The sequence below is a fragment of the Octodon degus genome, unplaced genomic scaffold (assembly GCF_000260255.1).
Source record: "Octodon degus isolate 3935 unplaced genomic scaffold, OctDeg1.0 scaffold00038, whole genome shotgun sequence".
Classification (NCBI taxonomy): Eukaryota; Metazoa; Chordata; class Mammalia; order Rodentia; family Octodontidae; genus Octodon; species Octodon degus.
The window spans coordinates 3,538,562-3,557,647 of NW_004524614.1; the positions used below are offsets into that span (position 1 = coordinate 3,538,562).

The 19,086-nt window shown below is 38.6% G+C and overlaps 1 protein-coding gene and 1 non-coding gene across 4 annotated transcripts in view; both read left to right on the plus strand.

The window, feature by feature from the left end:
• The window catches only part of Wasf3 (WAS protein family member 3), a 140,930-nt gene that overhangs the window by 69,631 nt on the left and 52,213 nt on the right, over positions 1 to 19,086 (plus strand). The window lies entirely within an intron of this gene.
• LOC111816733 lies at positions 16,435 to 16,540 on the plus strand. Its single transcript, XR_002821071.1, has one exon. It is a non-coding gene; the product is annotated as a U6 spliceosomal RNA (small nuclear RNA).

Consider the following 19,086-nt stretch of genomic DNA (forward strand, 5'->3'; position numbering starts at 1 on the left):
GGATTACAGGTATGCATGCATGCCACCATACCCAGTCTCAGTCACCATCTAAGCACACCCCAGGGGTGGGACTAGCACTGCAGGCCCAGTATCAGGGGGGGCTGGCTCACTCCACCCTGAGGGAGGGGCTGGAGCTTGCCATTGTTTTTTTTTTTTAATTAATTAATTTATTTATGTGTGTGTGTGTGTGTGTGCGCGTGCGCGCGCGCGCATGTGTGTGTGGCCAGCTCAGCCCACCAGGGGGCGGGGCTGGCTGGCATGTGGTGCTGGGGAATTGAACTGCGGTCCCAGTGCTTTGCTAAGCTTGTTCTAAGTAGGTGCTTTAGACCACTGAGCCATCTCACCAGCCCCTTGCCATTGTTTTTGAGGGATAGTTTTGTGGGTACATAGTCTGGGTTGAAGATTATTTTCTTTTAGGACTTGAAATACCTCACTCCAAGCTGTCTTTGATTTGAGGGTTTGTGTTGAAAAGTCTACTGTGATTTTGATGGGCTTTCTTATATAGGTGATTTTTTTCTTTAGCTGCTTTTAATATTTTGTTCTTGTGCTGAATTTCTGGAATCATATGCCATGGTGTAGAATTATTTTGGTCATGGCTATTTGGGTTCTATATACTTCATTAATTTGTATGTCAAATTCTTTATCCATGTTTTGGAAATTTTCTGCTATTATTTGTCAAGAAGTTTTTAATCCAGCTTTCTCACTGACTCCAGTCAATCTTACATTGTTCTTCATTGCTTCATCATATAGCCGTTGGATTGATTTTTCGTGGTCTCTTGTTATTTTTAAGATAGCTTTATTTTCTGAGCACCAGTCACAATTCTGTATTCTAGACCTGGTATTCTCTCCTTGTCTTAGTTCAGGCTATGGCATATATACTTTCAATGGGGTATTTGATCTCCTGGATTTCTTTTTTTAATTATTTATTTATTTGGTACAGGGTCTCACTGCACAGCTTGGACTCAGTAGTGATCCTCCTATCTCAGCCTCCTCAGTGCTGGGATTATAGGTGTATGACACCACACCCAGTTTTGGGGCCAGTACCATGTGCCTGGTGTTCTGAGGCTGGCATGGTATGTAGTACTGGGGAGTGAACTCAGGACCTTGTGCTTGCCAGGCAGGCACTGCTGAGCTGTTTCCCCAGCCAGTCAGTCTCTGGATTTCTGTTTATATGTGTTTCATGGATTCTGTTTCTTTCCTGTGTTGAGCATTCATGGTTTCTATCTTTTTTCCTGTGCCTCTCTCTCTCTCTCTCTCTCTCTCTCTCTCTCTCTCTCTCTCTCTCTGTCCCTCTCTCCGTCTCTGCTTTCCGTGTGATCATTTTATTTTGCACGTTAGAGATTACTTTTCTATAGCCCCTTCCACTTGCTTTTTCACTTTTGCTGTGGTTGGCTTCAGATTTCCTCTATTTGTGCTCTGGAGTTAACCTGTGCAGGCTGAGCATTTGAGGTTGCATTTTCCTTTTTTATCTTACCATTTTCCATTTTCTATTTTTTAATTTTATTTTGATCCTTATAAATTTCTTACATTAGATAGCTTTATCCCTGGTATCGAGGCTTCCCTAAGAAATGTCTGTTCCTCAGGATGTGTTCTAGATGTGGGTGGTTCTTGGCCTTTATTTCTATCCCAAGAACCCATCTTCCAATGTATCAAGAATGTGAAGTTGCTTTGACTCTGGGCCCATTCTTTTCGTACTGGACTATGGTGATGATTATGAGCCCTTACAATGGCAGTGTTGTCATATAGGGGAGAAAAACTGGTTATAATAGGAGTAGAGTACTAGAGTTTAAAGTAGTAGAGTTAGCATTAACAGTTGACTCAAACACATTCCAGCTACTGAAAAACTGTGGTAACTGTTAGTCTGATACCTTTACAAGGAGCAGCTTCTACTATTATGCAATATAATGAAGCTTGTAGCAGGACCTTGTATGCAGTGATTTTCCACTAAGTAGAGTGATTTTACCTTGTTGGAGAGGGGCTTAGAAGGGACAGGGAGCAGGATGGAGAGATAAGTTAAATACAGTAGGAGCAAAGCTGGAGGGAAAAAGATGATCATCCATGTATTGGAAAATTGTAGGACACAGGAGGGAATGATTGGGAGGAAAGCCTAGAGTATTAAAGTGAACCATAAAGAGAAGAGACAGTGTTTACTTGCATGAAAGTATCCTAACGTCAAGTGGGGTAGCTGACATGAGAGAGAATGAGTAGAAGTAAGCCAAGAGAAAAGTTAGAAATCTAAGTCATGGAAGAAGCGGGGGGTGGGGGGAGACAGACCAACAGACAGACAGAGAGAGAGAGAGAGACAGAGAGAGAGAGACAGAGACAGAGACAGAGACAGAGACAGAGACAGAATGCCGAAAAAAATATTCCTACTGTCTTGGTTAGTTTTCTCTCTTTGCTGGGACAAAATACCCGATCCCCGAAATGAAGGAAGGAAAGGTTTTATTTAGTTTAGAGTTACTGCAGGTTTCAGTCCATACTCAGCTGGCCTCAAGGTTAGAGTGGCTCATGGCAGAGGGCGGCCATGTATGACAGCAAAGACAGTGAAGGGTAAAGAGGAGCAGCAGCAGCGGCCAAGCCTGTCACCCCCTTGTATTGTATTCAGGCTGTCTGCCCCAGGGCAGGTGTAGCACTCACACCCATAATCCCAGCACTGGGTCATGAATGAATCACAAACTCTAGAAGCTGCCCCATGACTGTATGAGACTTTGGGAGGACAATAAAACGCAAACTGAAACACCTACACACAGAAAAAATGAACAAAGGTACAAAAAGAAAAATAAAACAGGGCAAAATAGAATAGAAAAATAAACAAAAAAGCCCCCCTCTCCAAAAACCAATCCAGCGGGATACGAAGAAGAAAGCCAATCAGACAGTAAAGATAAAAGTATTAAAATTATAGTGTCTACAATTCAGTGGTATGTCCAAGTTGGATACCAGAAATGTGGGCTCTAGCCAAGTGTGCAGGTGGCTTTGTGCTAGGTTTAAGTCTGATCTTGACCTCTGGATTTGAGGGATGGACTGAGTCTTCTGTGACTGGTGTCCTCCCCATCCCTTTAGGAAAAAACAAAAATGGGTGGCCCTACTGTCCTGCTTCTGTTCTGTGTGTCTTTGTACCCTAACAGTACAATCATTTATCTAATTTATCAACTGTTGGCTTGTATTGTTACTGCTGCTTCAGACTTTTCCCTGTCACTAGTCCTACTTGCCCATTGTCTGTGATGATCTCTGAAAAAGAATTTTTTAAATCCATGTGATTTCAATAGATGTAGCAAAAGTATTTTGTAGTACTCATTTTCCATTCATGATAAAAACTCAGGAAACTAAGGAAAACTGTCATAAGAGAAGAACTAACTAGACAGGAACTTCCTCAACTTGATAGGTATCTATGGAAAGCCTACTGTTAATATAATTATTACTAAAAGACTAAATGCTGTTTTAATTCCAGCACTGGGGAGTCTGGTACAAGATGATTTCCATGAGTTCAAAGCCAGCCTGTACTACATAGTGAGTTCAAAGCCAGCCTGGATTACAAAGTGAGACCCTGTCTCAAACCCTCAGAAAACAAACAAATAAATAAATAAATGCTTTCACCTCACACTAAGATCAAGGGCGGCATGATCTTTATCTTTCTTATTCAACATTCTGGATTGTTGTTATTACAATACAGCAAAAAAAAAAAAAAAAAAAAGAAGTGAAAGACATACAAATAAAGAAGGAAGAAGTAAATCAAGTTCTTGATTCCTTCAACAAGAGATCCTCAGAGAAGTAAATACTATTTTCCAGCCTCTGATATAAGGGAGAAGAACAGGAGATAGGAATGGATGCTGTAAGCCAGTCCACGTTGTCTGCTGTATGGGGAGTGAGTGTGTGTGTGTGTGTGTGTGTGTGTGTGTGTGATTGGAATCTGAAAGTCTTAAAAGCAATGCAATATTTTTCTTTCTGCTAATACAAGTGGGACAACTTTGTATGGCGCTTGAAAGGTATGCATTAATATCTTATTAAGTAGCTTTTGATTGTAATTTTAAAAAGGTATTTGACACATTAAGATACTCTTTTAAGTTCTGAGATCACATTTGTTAGATGTATTGTAAGTATCATTTAGCCTTGGGTGATTTAAAATTATTCTATATACTTAGTATAAATTGGCATGTTTTATATAACATACTTTTGATTTCTGTTCAATTATTTCCAAATATTTACTTATTTTTTTTACACAGTAATAAAAAAATTTTTAGTACTGAAATTTTTCCTGAAAATTATTCCTGAAATTTTTTCTAAGTTATTTGAATGAAACTGATTTACAGTCTGAGTAGGGTGCTCAGAAATTTAAATAAATACCTGACTTAATAAGAGTGTCTTTCTATAAGGAACGTTACCGAGTGTATCAGATGTGCTGAATGCTTGGTATGGTGGCATATTGTGGCAGAGTGGTAAAGGGAGTGGAAATTTAGGAGGTAATAGATAGTCTTGAGTTCAAATGAGAAAACATACAAGCTTAAGCCTTTGTGCATTAGAAATAATCCCAGCACACAGCAGACAGTAGGCTGGCAACCTGTTAGCGTGGGAAGCTTTGCTGCAGAAAAAGTCCCTATGCAGCTTTGGCGTCTGCTAGGACTGGCTTCCAGTGAAGCTCTTATGCTCAGTGATTTGGGTAAATTACATAATTTAAGCTCTAGTTTATTTGTTAATTGGGCAATAGCAAACTCCAAAGTTGTAGTCAAATGTAAATGACTCAATGTATATAAAATGCTTATGTAAAATATTTTCATATTTCCTCATTTAATTGTTTCACTACCAATAGATTTACTTATTTTTATTTTTATTTTAAAGAAGAAAAAACAAAAACAACAGGAACAAAGACAAGAACAAAGCAACACAGAACAATAAAAATGGTACAGAATTTCAAAGCAGGAACAGACAGTTAACAATGGTTGTTGTATTACCTATTATTATCAGATTTGTTGCTCAGATTATCAGATATAGATATGCCAGATTGATCCAGTCATTAAACAGTAAGTCTTTCTCTCACTAAACCTAATATTTTTTCCTTTTTATGTTTTTTATTTTAAAGAGTGTAAAATAATAGATGAGACATTAGAGATGTTACATATTTGAAAGAACAAGATGAAAGTATTCAACCGTGCTTGCCATACCAATAGATTTATGATTTTGAGTTTTTGATGGACTTTTCTATAAAGTTAGTCTAAAACTCTGACTTTGCCATTGTGATGATCATTATGTATGTGCTGGGATACATTCACAAGAGCAGAGTTGAGGTAAGACCAGAGCTGGATGTTTAAGAACAAGTTGTATAGATTGCATATTTAGATACTTTGCTATATAGTTATCTAGTTTTTATTTTCCTGCTTTCAGGACCCAAGGAATTAAGAATAATTAAAATAGCCATTTAATTTATTTTTATTTCTCAAATGAAATTTGTAGTTCTAACAGTAATGCCATCAAGATGTTTCTTGTTTCTAAAACACACAAAACAAAATTGGTAGCATCCTTACAAAAATCTTACCAGCGGGATTATACGGCTTTACTGAAGTTTTGACCTTACCCTGTTTTAATGTATCTGTTTGTATGAAATTGCTAACATTTGACCAATATTAGTAAACAAAAGCAGTGATTTAGAGGCTGCAGTGTAGTTCCGTGGTCAAGTGTGTACATAGCTTGCAGGGCGCCCTGAGTTCACCCCTCCTCCTCAAAGGAGTTATTTCATATGATGCAGTTACATGTTTTGGGACATGGTGACAGTGTTTCTTTTTCCACAGTTGGCAAGGTATTCAATTTTTGTAATTTGTTTTCCCTTAGAACTTAATTTTATTTTTAATGCATTTTCAGTTGTCTTTTTGTGATTTACTGTTGTATATTATGGGTCTGTGCCAAAAGAAACAAGAAGACCTGATGAATGTAGCTTCAGAGGTCTCACTGAGATTAGTCTCTCTCTAAGGGAGCCCAGAGCCTCAGAAGCATCTCACATTTATTGAGGGCTAAAGACAGGCTAAGGAATGTGCATAATTACCTAAGTGAATATAAACTACTATCTCTATTGACTTCTACCATTTGCCTAACACCAGGTCTACACAAATGCTAGCCCATAACATCCCAAGCAAGGGATCAACGAGCAGGGTACCTGTAGGAGGGGCTGCTGTCTGCATCCTTGAATCTCAGCTTGCCAGGCATTTATAGGTGACAGGGCTCTTTCTATTGTTCCCTGCTGTCTTGGGACATTAGTTTTGTCTCAAATCTATATTTCTATAGTGATTTATATGATCAGTGTCATTGTTACATAAATTGAGGTAAGTTAGTTGAGAAACAATATGTTAAATATATTTATTTTTTATTTTTTAAATAAAAATAGTGTTAAAACAGAAAAATTACAAATGACACAGAATTTCACTAAACAAAATAGTATGAATTTCACAGTATTTTTTGTGTTTCATAGTTTTGTCTTCAAATTAGTTGTTCATATTATCAGATATATGCATGCAAATTTGGAGGAAAATATATGTAAGAAAATAAGAAGAGAGAAAAAGGAAAAAACTTGAAAAAAGAGGACAAAACAAATTAAGCATTAACTGTTCCTTTCCACAGACCCAGCAGAAATCCCCAGTACAGTTGTCCAAACCATCCTGCTTACATACACAGGTATAGCTCTTTCTCCCACTCCCCCTACTGTCCTCCTCAACTCAGTAATTCCTTCCCTTTGAACAGGTTCATTCCCTTTCCCAGTGTCTACTCTACCCTTCAGATTATATTTTCTCTTTCAGATTCTCACTGTAAGGAGACAGTACAATGTTTGCACATGTGGGTTTGATTTATGAAATATCTTTCTTAACCAAAGTGTTGCTAATTTTAAGATTTGTAACTTATTGTTAACTAGATGATTTGAAACAAAAACTAGAATGTTTTGAGAATTGGATAAGAAAAAGTTATAGGTCATAATAGAGGGATTCTGACTTTATGGGGTATGATTAAAAAATATGGCGAATACCTAAGTTCTTATTACAAAGACACATTGCATTACGCTTTGCTTCAAGCCAGCCAGGGACAGTGGATGTGCTATCACGACTATCCCAGGCAGCTGAAACCAGGACTCTGAGTTTCTCAACTGTGTACTATTATTTGTAATAAAAAATAAGTAAATATTTGGAAATAATTGAACAGAAATCAAAAGTATAATGTATAACTTACAATGTTATACACTTGCCACTTTCTGAAACAGTTCTGGAAGTCTTTTTTCATGAATGTCTTTGTTGCATTGCTATGGCTGCCTTAATGTACTGAAGTGATTTAAATTGCTTATCTTTCCTGGTCAATTTTGACTTTGGGAAGAGCTACAAGTTGCATGGTCCAATATTCAATGACTGAGATGAATAAAGACTACCATAGTGTTTTTCCTAGTCTGCTATTTGATTGGATTTCCCTGGCAACAGCATGTGCTGTATTTTTTTTTTTTTTATCATCTTACATAAAGACACACAAGGAAGAGGACTTCATAAGTGCTCTAGAAAGTAACAAGAATGATGGGATAGACATATTCAAAGTGAAGGAGAGTGGGAAATAGTTTGAGGGGATTGAAGACAATGTGTCCTTAGTTTGATAAATTTTTAATTTTAAATATTGACTATAGAATTTGATCATATCTCATACAAATTCTCAGATTTTTTTAAAGATCACTATTTTTCCGAAAAGTCATTTCTTAGCAAGTGTTAAACTACTCTTGGTAGGGTTAGCTTCATAATATTTATTGATTTTTTTTACAGTATAAAAATAATGTAGTCTTAGCTAAATTTTAAGTTGTCTTTATAAAATGTTTATAGCTTATGTTTTTAAGGGTGGGCTCAGTGTTACTTGACTCTCGTGTTAGCATAGAAATGTAAATATTAAGTAGATACTTAGTGATCTCCTAGTTTGTCTTACTCTCTTCTATACTCTACTGTTCTGTTTTTGTAAAACTGTTTTACAAAGCCCTAGCTCACTTACAGTCCACTCTGCTTACTTAAAATGTAGCATTTGTAAAGTTTGGGAATGTGTATACACCCTTGAAACCATCACTGCATTGGAGATCATCAGTGTACCGTTAGCAACAAAGTTTCCTCAGTGCCCTTTAGTAATTCCTTCTTCCTTTCTTGCCCTCATGCTACTCATCTGTTTTCACTATAGATTAGTTTACATTCTATCCAATGTCATATAAATGGGATCATACAGTAAGTACCCTTTATTTGCCTGGCTTTCATTCACTGTAATTATTTTGAGTTTCATCACTGTTGTTGGGTGTGTCAATCGTTTATTCCCTGTGTCAATACTGTAGCTTATTATCTCACCTGTTGATGAATATTTGAAGTGTTTCTACCTTTTATCTATAGATGTGCGAATGTTCAAGGGCAAATCCTCATGTGGGTATGTACTTTTATTTCTTTTGGGTAGATACCTAGGAATAGAATGACTGAATCATTTGGTAAATGTTTGTTTGTCATTTCAAGAAACTGCCAATCTCTTTCAAAGTGGCTAAATTGTTTTACATTCTCTTGAGTGGCATGTAAGAGTTTCAGTTTTTCCATATCCTCACCAATACTTGATATATCAATCTGTTTATATTTAGCGATTCTAACAGATATGCAGTATATCTTTGATTTACATCTCATTAATGACTAAGGGAGTTGAACATCTTTCATGTGCTTATTTGCTGTCTGTGTAACTTCTTTGGCAAATATTCAAATCTTACTAAAAATGTTGCAGTTTTATTACTGCTTTTTTAACAGTTCTTATATAGATAAGGCCTTTATCAGGTACCTGATTTGCATTTTCCATTATTTCTGCTGCAAATGAAATTCTTGGGTGTGATACGGTACTATTTTTCTTCTTGATTTTTGTCTTTTTCTATAATCCCTTTCCCACTTCAAAAAACAGAAATTGCCCCTTGCCATTTTCTTTCTTCTTGTCAGGGTATTTGATTCGAATTCTCTTTTGTTAGTGCCAACTTCTTGGCTAGCTGTACAAGAATAAATCCCATAAGGGGTTGTATTAGTGCTTACAATAGCTTGTGGGGCTAGGGCAAGGTTCGTCAAAAGGTTGTACATTCTCTGAGTCAGATTTAGTGCAGGACACAAATTTACAAGACTGGCCTATAGTGGCTGCCTATCATGTTAATATTGTCTCCTAGTTATTGTAGACTGATCTGGCCTATAATCTCCCAAAAGAGTGAATGGCAAAGGCTTGAGTAAATAAGATGAATGAAATGATTTCAGGGCTCTGTTCTAGGAGGATCAAAAACTCTCTCAGAGTTATTCTGGTGTTTAAGACCAAGAACTTCTCTAGGCAGCCTGTATTTATTATTTTATCAAACAAAGGAGAGGAATACTGAAGAAAATGCAAGAAACCAGATAAGACTTGGGAATCCCTTTGAGGAATTCTCCAGGTGACACATTATGTTAATTTAGGAGAAGTATGTTATCTTTAGGAAGGCTTTCACCTCAGGAGTGAGATGCCTGCAGTTATAGTCTTTATCTACTTAATTGGGGTTGGAGCCAGGTGCCCTTAGCCATCACCTTGTCTTGTACTTTGAGGTACCAAAGCTTCACCCTCCATTACAGGATGCCATCTCCAGATAAGGGGCCTATGGCTTGGCAAACTTATAAGTGAACATGAAAAGCCAATTGGTTAATATAAATTCTGCTCAGAGCCACTTGGTAGTGGTCTCCATCAGCTGCCCACAGAGTCAGATAAAGAAGAGTGCAAAAGATCTGTTCATGTGCTAGAGAACTAAAGGATCCAGCCAAAGGCCTAGCACCCATGTCTATCTTCTATACATACAAGCCTGCATCAGGAGGCCAAAGGATATGCGCGGGAAAACCAAGGAGTCAGCTCTAGAAGCTAAAGAGTGTGTTGGCAGGCCAAGAGGTCAGTGCTGGGAGCTGAAGAATCTGCACCAAAAGCCAGGGGACAAGGCCCACAGTGAAGGCAGAGATCAGAGCTCCTCTGAAGAGAAAAAGGTGAAGCTCCTCTGAGGAAAATGAGCTGAAATAGAGCTTTCCAAAGAAAATCAGCTGAAATCCTTCCCTCCTGTTCTCTTTTTTATACCATTCTGATAACAATCCTCTCGAAAGTGGGTCTTCTATGCCCAGCACCATGTTGAATCAACAAGCTGAAAGTTCCCACCCTGGGATAATCAGTTATCCACCACAGGTCCCCACCCCCCACCCCTGACTTAGCCTCTTTAGTATGGCACAAGTGACACCTCCTTAGTGAATATCTTGGTTTGGCTCTATAATGATCAGCCTCTTCTTCCTCTACTTTTCTGGGATTTGCTGTTTCAGTTCCATTTGGAACTGATTTGGCTTTCCTGGGGCACGGTCAAGCAGTTCAGGTCTGACCTGGAACACCTCACAAAGGTGCCTGACATAGCAAGACAGGATTTCTCATTCAACAAGGACAGTGCAGTTGGACAACTTGCCAGCATCCCATGGTTTATTAAATGTTCTTTAGTTCTCATTTAATTACATTATACTTATTTGTAATTTGCAACTTGTTGACTTTTATGTAACCTAATTTGTGGACTTGTTTTTACAACTTTCCTCTGCATTTTTAAAAAAATGTATTTAGTAGGGGTTTACAGGGTCTCACTATGCAAATCGGACTCAGTGATTCTCCTGTTTTCAGCTTCCCAAGTGCTGGGATTACAGGCACGTGCCACCACGCCCAGTCTCAGTCAGTGGGGTGAGGCTAGCATGGCATGCTGGGGATTGAACCCTGGTCCCTGTGTCTGCCTAAGCAGGTGCTTTAATCTGCTGAGCTATCTGGCCAGCCCTTCCTCTGCATTTTTAAAAGACTATGCATTGTCATATTTATGCACAACATTTAAAAATAGCTATAAATTAAAATTTATAATGGTATTATTCAAATCTTATTTTCTGTGTATTGATTTGTGAGAAAAGTATGTTTGTCTTCTACAAAGAGAATATGAGATTTATAGTTGTCATTTTAAAATGAATTTTCCCCCTTGAGATGTGAAATGAGTCTTTCATCTATTTTATTGCTTCTTACCTTGAGTTTCAACTGTGACTTACATTAATTGTTTAACTTTCCCCTTCAGTACTCAGCGTTTGCCTGGTGTATCTTTGTAATAGCTTATTTTATCCCTTCCCAGTTGTTTCATTTCAGATATGCTTTTGAATATGTACATTTAGTTTAGTCTAACTCTGTGTGTTGCTTTTTTATTTTTTTAAACAGAATCCATGTATATAGTGGGTAGCACCATGGACTCTGACTCCAGTCTGCTTGGTTTTGACTATGTAGAGTTGGCCAAGATTTTTTTAATTATTGTTATTTCAGATTTTTTTCCTATAAAATGGAAATATTGGTGATTTATCTCATCTTTTAAGAATCAAGTGAATATCTGTCTGTCTGTCTGTCTATAATTGCTTGACAGTTGTGGTTCATTGCTGGATAACCTCAAAGAGCAACATGTGCTCATATGCAGGGTTTGGAGAGTAATTGGATTATGAGTGTGTTAGGGCTGACTTGCTGTTAGGAGGGAGAAAGTGGTTGGAAGATGCAAATATGTTCCATAGCCCAGAGTACTATTTGGTTATATGGACACCAGGGCCATTAAAAGGACTTAGAGGGCTGGTGAGATGGCTCAGTGGTCTAAAGCACCTATTTAGAACAAGCTTAGCAAAGCACAGGGACCGTGGTTCAATCCCCCAGCACCACATGCCAGCCAGCCCCGCCCCCTGGTGGGCTGAGTTGGCCACACACACACACACACACACACACACACACAAATAAATAAAAAGGACTTAGAAATAAAATCTAAATATATTTTAAATATTTTACATCTGATAGAAACTTAGTGATTCAAAAATATTAAGGTCTGAATGAAATAATATATTTAAGGTCTGAGCTATATAATGTAAACAGTACAGTTGGGGCTATAACACCACACCCCTCTTCTCACCTGAACCTGAGGCATGTGTCATCCCCTCTCACCAGGCTTTCTACCTGGAGGCAGAGATAAGAAAAGCAGAAGGTACTGAGCCTGTCTTGGAAATTTTCATACTAGGATACATGTGTACTGGTGACATGTAGCAGTGATGGCCACTTATTTATCATAGAGTGCCAACACTTCAGTTAAACCTGAATACTGAGATTTTTTATGTAGAAAAGTAACTCTACATTGGTGTCTTTTGTCTTAAAAGAAAAACATAATAACAGAACTTTCAGTGATACAAACAGCTTTTTATTGAAAGATAAAGGTTTGCGTTTGGCATTCTTTTGCATGATGTGGTCTTTGCTGTTGCATGCATGCTGGTAATTCGCCGAACCTTGGCTGTGGTACTTGGCTTGCATGCTGACAGAGAAGGCTCTGCGTGTCCACTGTGCCATAGGTTCGCCACCAGGCCTACAGTAACCTTCCTTTACTTGGAAATCATTGAAGATCTTGGATGTGAACTGCATCTCATAAGGCCAAATTTGAATTATGGGAAAGAACATGCTCATTAGGTGTAGCTGACACGACTCAGCACCCTGTTATCATGTCAGTCATGCTCTGGGAGACCCCAGTGGGAGATGCCCCCAAAACCAGCATAGCGTTTAACCCCCTATATCTTATTCTCTCAGCGTCCAGGCCCAAGCCCACCTGCTCTGATCGTACTATTAACTTGCTACATTTTGCTGCTTTTTCCTTACCATTGTGTGCTATGTCCAGTTCTTTGTTTGCTGCAATAAGGTTTTTCAATACACTTTTGCTTAGACACAAATCCCCACCCCGACCCCATATACTTATGTAGTTGTTGAGGCTCAATTGTGTAGCAAACCCCAGGGATTTAAAAAGAAAAAGTGGAATACTACTTCTAGAATTTGAATAGAAACTCTGTCCTACCCTCTAGTGCAGTACTGAACCTATGACATTCCCACCACTATGGGCTGTTTGCTCTCATTGAAAGCTCTAAAAGGTTTGCCACTGCTGCCAGCGTGGGCGGAACAGCTTTCCTGTGCCAGTGTGGTGCTACAGGGTTGGTGAGCAATGCAGTTTATCCCAGACCCCCAGCCCTTCCCCCACAGCTGAGATTAGTCTCTTTAATTTTGTGTTAATTTCTGGATATGAGGACTACCTTCAGATGCAGTGCTTGTCATACTCCATTCTAACCTTTCTTATGAAACTCTCTCACTAAACCAGTAACTCCCTAAGGAAAAGGATTTTGTCATACTGTTTTTGTCTGTTGATTCTTCTATTTTTGTCATGTAGAGTGCAGTGAAAGTACACTAATTGTTTGAGACAGTAGTTGTAACCAGTATGATAGTTTTTGAAAGCCAGCTGAATATCTGACTGAGAGGAAACAAAGCACACCAGCGCTGAGGGGATCCAGAAAGGGAAATAGACCCACTCGGATTAAGAGACTTGATCTGGATCATACAGTGTTAGTGGCAAGACTGGGATTAGAACCCAGGTCCCCAAGTTCCTAATCAAACATCATTTCATGGGACCTTTGTTTTTCTTATCCTACAGAAACATGCCTCCTTTCAAATAGCAAAGGTAAGTGTTTATCCCAGTGAGGTGCTCTGATTAAATTTCATGTGGTCTTTCTTTTCCCCTTTTCTCCCAAATCACAGCTTTTCTCTAAAGTGTAAATTAAAGAGGTAAAGTGTGTGACTATATTTAACAGGTTAGGGGATCAGGAGCACAACCTTTTCTTTTTAACCCCCTATGGGAATCCAGTATGATTAGTAACTGTTTTCTGAGAAATGTCATTTGGGACTTGACTCCATGCAATGGGGCATGAAACTGGAGTAGGAGGCATAGACCTTGATCTCTGAGATACAAAAGGCACTCTGAGGTGAACAACAGGGCATTTGGGCTAGCTTTGTGTCACTGTATTCTATATGGCCGTTGTCACAGCCCCACTTCTGTATATATCCCTTTGATTCTGAGATTCACAGAAGTACATGTGTTGAAAAAACCAAACATCTGCAGAATGTACATACTTAGTTCTCTTGAGTGTGATATAGTCTGTACTGCTTGCTTTAGTTTCGCCATGCAGTACATCGAATTTCCTGGCATACACCAATCAGACAAAGGTTACTGGCGTATCAGGAAGAGAAAAGACAAAATCATTTAATACTGCCAGGTTCTGGAAACTAGACACTCAGAACTTACAGGGTAGGTTTTATGGATGCATAGTGGAGAAAAAAGCCTACTATAAAATCTTTCAGTCAGTCGTGTACACTTATCCAGCCCTATTAGAAATAGGGGTTTAAAATATGTAATAAGGACTTAATGAAGTTAACTTACTGAGACCCCATCAGCCCTCTCTGCGGGCAGTATACACTGGGGAAAGATCACAGTGGTAGGTTTCAGTTTAATTTATATGGCCCATTGCAGCTTGTTCTACATACGAAAGCTGTATCTATGCTAATCTCGGAGGGGTGTTCTTTTCTTTCCAGCTTGCTCACTTCGGAGTTTGCGTAGATGAATATTGAAAGTATACTCAATGTTTACCCATCAGGAGTGTCACTTTGCTTTTCTTGGGTCCTCCTTTATGAATATAGTTAGTAATTTCAAGTTTTAAAACAACTATTTCATATGCTAACTTTGTTCTGAGAGCAATGACAGCGATTGTCTTCCAATTAGGATATTAAAATTTGTGAGAGAATGTTAAGCTTCAGTGAAAGAAAGAAAAAAATAAAACAGATGACCTACAAAGTAATAACTTTTTAAATTCCCCAAGGGAGAAGCCCTCCTGAGGGGAGACAGACGTTTGGGCTGCTTTACTCATAGCAGAGCATAGGAGGGACAGATCACCACCACAAAAGAAAAGATGAGCTGAAATTTTTTCAGATCTGAAAATTGAACCCAGGGGCTTTACACTGAGGCAAATAAGCATACATACATACATACATTTAGTGTGTGTTTTTGAGCCAGAGACCTGTAATGAACCTTGTGAAGCAGAGACCAGCCCAAATCAACCAGGCTTATGTAAAAGCACTACTATTATGGACTACTGGACTGTATTGGAATATTTTGCTGAACTCATTCACCTACAATATTTAAATGACAATGTGATACCCTTCTCTGACAAAACTAAACAAAAACGGGATACAAATGAGCAACCATTTTGTATCTGTATATTCAAAATAGGATAGATACACAGCTACTTTCTCTTAATTCAGTGAATAGAAAGATTTGTTTTAATAGTGTTTGTGGACAGGATATCATGTCTGCATCTTGTACAGTGAATAACCACTAAGACAACAATATACAATATATTAATTATTGAAACTGTCCTACTAATCAGTTTTGAAACTGTCTCATTGCTATTTGTTTCTCAATAAAATAATTTTTAAAAAAAGCAACATGGCATAGTATTTATTGTGCTTGAGTGCAGGAAGAAGGTGAAAAGGCTGTCAATCTGGAGCAAAGAAATGTGGGTTTTTGTTATAGAACTTGAAAGAAGGCAAGGGATGTTAGGCAGGAAGATCTTAGTAAATCTCAGTGGTCATAGTTATCTGGATATCTCTAGCCTCAGTGGGCAAAGTTTTTGGGGCCTCCAGTGTAAATGTTTGGGTGTCTTCAGATGTCCCAGTGTTATGGTTTGTGTTTAGTTGTCCCCTAAAGCCTCATGCAGTCATGGGGTGGACTTCTAGAGTTTGTGATTAGCTCATGATTCTTTGGGATTATGGGTGTAAATTCTGCTGGGATTATGAGTATGAGTACTGCACGAGCCTGGGCCGGATGGCCTGAATGCAACCTAAGGGAGAAAGACTTGCTCTCTGTTGCTATTATTGCTGCTACTCCTCCCTTGCTTTCTTTTTTTGTGGCCATCATGGAAGGTTGCCCTCTGCCATGTGCTGCTCTGCCTTGGAGCCAGCTGAGTACGGACTGAAGCCTCCAGTAACTGTGAGCTCAATAAACCTTTCCCTCCTTCATTTTGGGTGCTGGGTATTTGTCCCAGCAATGAGAGAAGAGTAACTGACACACCTGGTGTTTGGAAAATTCCCTGCTCCATCTATCTTATATTCTTATGGTACATCTTGCATTTTCTGAGGGTACAGGTGTTGTGGTCAGCTGAGAACAATGCATTTCTTGCAGGCAGGTTGGGTATTAGAAGAGCCATGTCCAAATTGAGCCGCACAGGACTTGCTATGTACTACAGGCTCACCTTCAACTTACTGTGTAGCCCAGGCTGGCCTTGAACTCATAGCAGTCCTCCTGCCTTAGCCTTTCCAGGGCAGGGATTATAGGCAAGCACCACTGAACTGGCTGTTTTTTTGTTTTTTTGTTTTTTTTTTTTTTTTAGAAAGGATCTTGCTAAGTTATCCAAGTTGGGCTTGAACTTAGATCTTCCTTCCTCAGCTTCCCAGAGTGCTGACATGTATAACCACACCTGGCTTAGTACTAATGAATCCTTAAAGATGGAATGTGGGGTGCTCACTTCACTTTAGCACATACACTAAAATTGGAACGATACAGAGATTAGCATGGCCCCTGCGCAAGGATGACATGCAAATTCGTGAAGCATTCCATATTTTTATGGTAATAACAATAAACTTCTCTTCTAGAGGGTTAACAACCTAAGTTTGCAGAACAAAATTGGAGAAAAAGGGCTGCAAGGAAAACCAACATTTTGGCCCTAGCCCTCCAAGGTCAATTAAGACTCAGGACATACGAGAACCTGTACTGTAACATCATGTAACTCAGTAGTGTCCCAAATTTTCTAATCAAAGATATTATGGGGCCAAAGAGGAAAGTGATCGACGATATAGAGTGTGCTTAAGGAGAGTCACATGGAGAGAAAACATTCTCTCAGGCTTTCACAGAGAGCACATTGGCCAAGCAATGGCCGTGACTCATCTACATGGCTGACACTGACAAAGGTTCTACAATCTGAGGTACAGGATCCTGAGGGGATTTCATTGACCTTATCAGACCCAAAAGCTACAACTCTAGTTGCATAGGTCTTGCTTTAGGTCTTAACCATCCAGCAGAAAAGTATAAAAATGAAACATAAGTAAAGCCATGCTGTTATGGTGAGCTGTAGGGGACTCAGGTCAGCAATTTCTGACATTGCCAGTGAAGTGGAAGACCCAATACTATTATGGGCTACTGGACTCTTTTAGAATATTTTGCCGAGTTCACACACCTGTAATATTCAAATAACGGAACTAAACAAAAGGGGATACAGATGAATGTCCATTTTGTATCTGTGTATTCAAAATGGTTAGGATAGATATATAGTTACATTCTCTTAATGAATAGAGGGATTTGTTCTAATAATGGTTGTAAATAGGATATCATGTCCGCATCTTGTACAGCAATTAACCACTAGGAAGAATGTATGCAATGTGTTAATTATTGAAACTGTCCTACCAATTTGATTTGAAATTGTCTCATTGCTATTTGTTTCTCAATAAAATTATGGGGAAAAAAAGATGGAATGTGGGATAATAATGCATATAATTTAGGGGCTGGGGAGATAGCTTAATAGACCATCGCAAGCCAGGCAGGTGCAAGGGCCTGAGTTCAATCCCAGGTTCCGCCAAAAATTAAATAAATAAATAAATAAATAAAATGCATATTATAATTTAGACAAACTAGGAACAGCAGATAATAGGGGAATTCAGCCTTATAAGTTCTTATCTTCAAGTCTCTGCTGGGCTGGGTGCTCATAGAAGCATGTCTGGAGACTAGATGGAGATTCCTTGGTGTAGCCCTGCATGAAGGAGATGAAATATTATCAAATCTGCTTTTCCAGAGCATTTTCTTTTGATATGGAAGTTCCTGGGAGAGCAACAAAACTTGCAGCCCTAGGATCTAGCAGTGATCTGTGTCTGATAGAGGACTAGGAAACCCTCTTTACTCCTCCCTTTAGCGGGTAAATTCCTGTTTGGGAAAATCCAGGATAACTCTTATTCCTGTACTTGTTCATGGATACAAAGCAAAGGTTTGGGTTTGTTGCACAACAGGTGGGAACTCCCTCGTGCCTAAGACAGGGAAGAAATAAAAAGGCAGAGTTTAGATGCCATAGGAAGAAAGGGACACATTCTGAGAAAGCCCTACTCATCTTCCTTCAGAGCTACACCACCAAGGCCGTACTTCAATGTGTAGGTACCCAGACCTTTCTAAGATTTAGCTGGAGTATATATTGATTGTTACAATGTTAATTATTATAATTACAGTAATAAAACAAGAAGAGCTTGTTGATTGATGGTAAAGCCTGAGAAAATAATTTACATAAAAATCATTAAAGGAAGAAATATATATCCAGTGATAGAGTGCTAAATTGTAAGTATCAGGTCTCGAAGCAAAAGTTACTAGCACCTAGTGACAGAGTGACAGTAGTCGATTCTGAGAACAAGAATGTACAGAGGGCCACCTCTGTGACAAGAACGTAGCAGCATATGGGGTGGGCCAGGAATGCTGAGAAAACGTGACAGTAGGCACATGGTAACAGCCCTTCACTCCGATAGTATGACATAACAGATTAACAGTAACACCTCTCTCAAACACTGAATAGGTTGCCTCATCTTACTAATGGCTTGTTGGGAAACAAGACTCTGCTGGACAAAAGTACTGTTTACTGCTCCATAATTAATATGCAGTAGGGGGAAAAAAATCATGAGACAATCCAAGAAAGAACACAGACTCAGAGATGACGAGATGACTTAATTTGGGGAACTACCAGACAGGGACTTTGAAATCACTCTAATTGAAGTAGTAAAAGATTCAGTGGGAGAAAGACTATATCCATGGACTTACGAAGAACATCAACAGAGATGGAAAGAACTTTTTAAAGAATTAAATGTAAACTAGTGGAAATGAAAATATAAGCTGGATTTATCCTCAAACTTACACATAAATGAGGAAAAAAATCACCATTGAAGCTAAATCAACAGGATATAAAAAAAGACAAAATATAAAAAGAAATAGGAAATAAGAAAAAGGGAGGACAGAGACAAACATGTTAAGCACAGTGAAATAGTGTCAATATTCTAAAATATACATAATTAGAAACCCAGGAGGAGAGTATTTCTCAGAAATATTCGAAGGATCAATTGCTGAGGGCTATCTGAAATTGA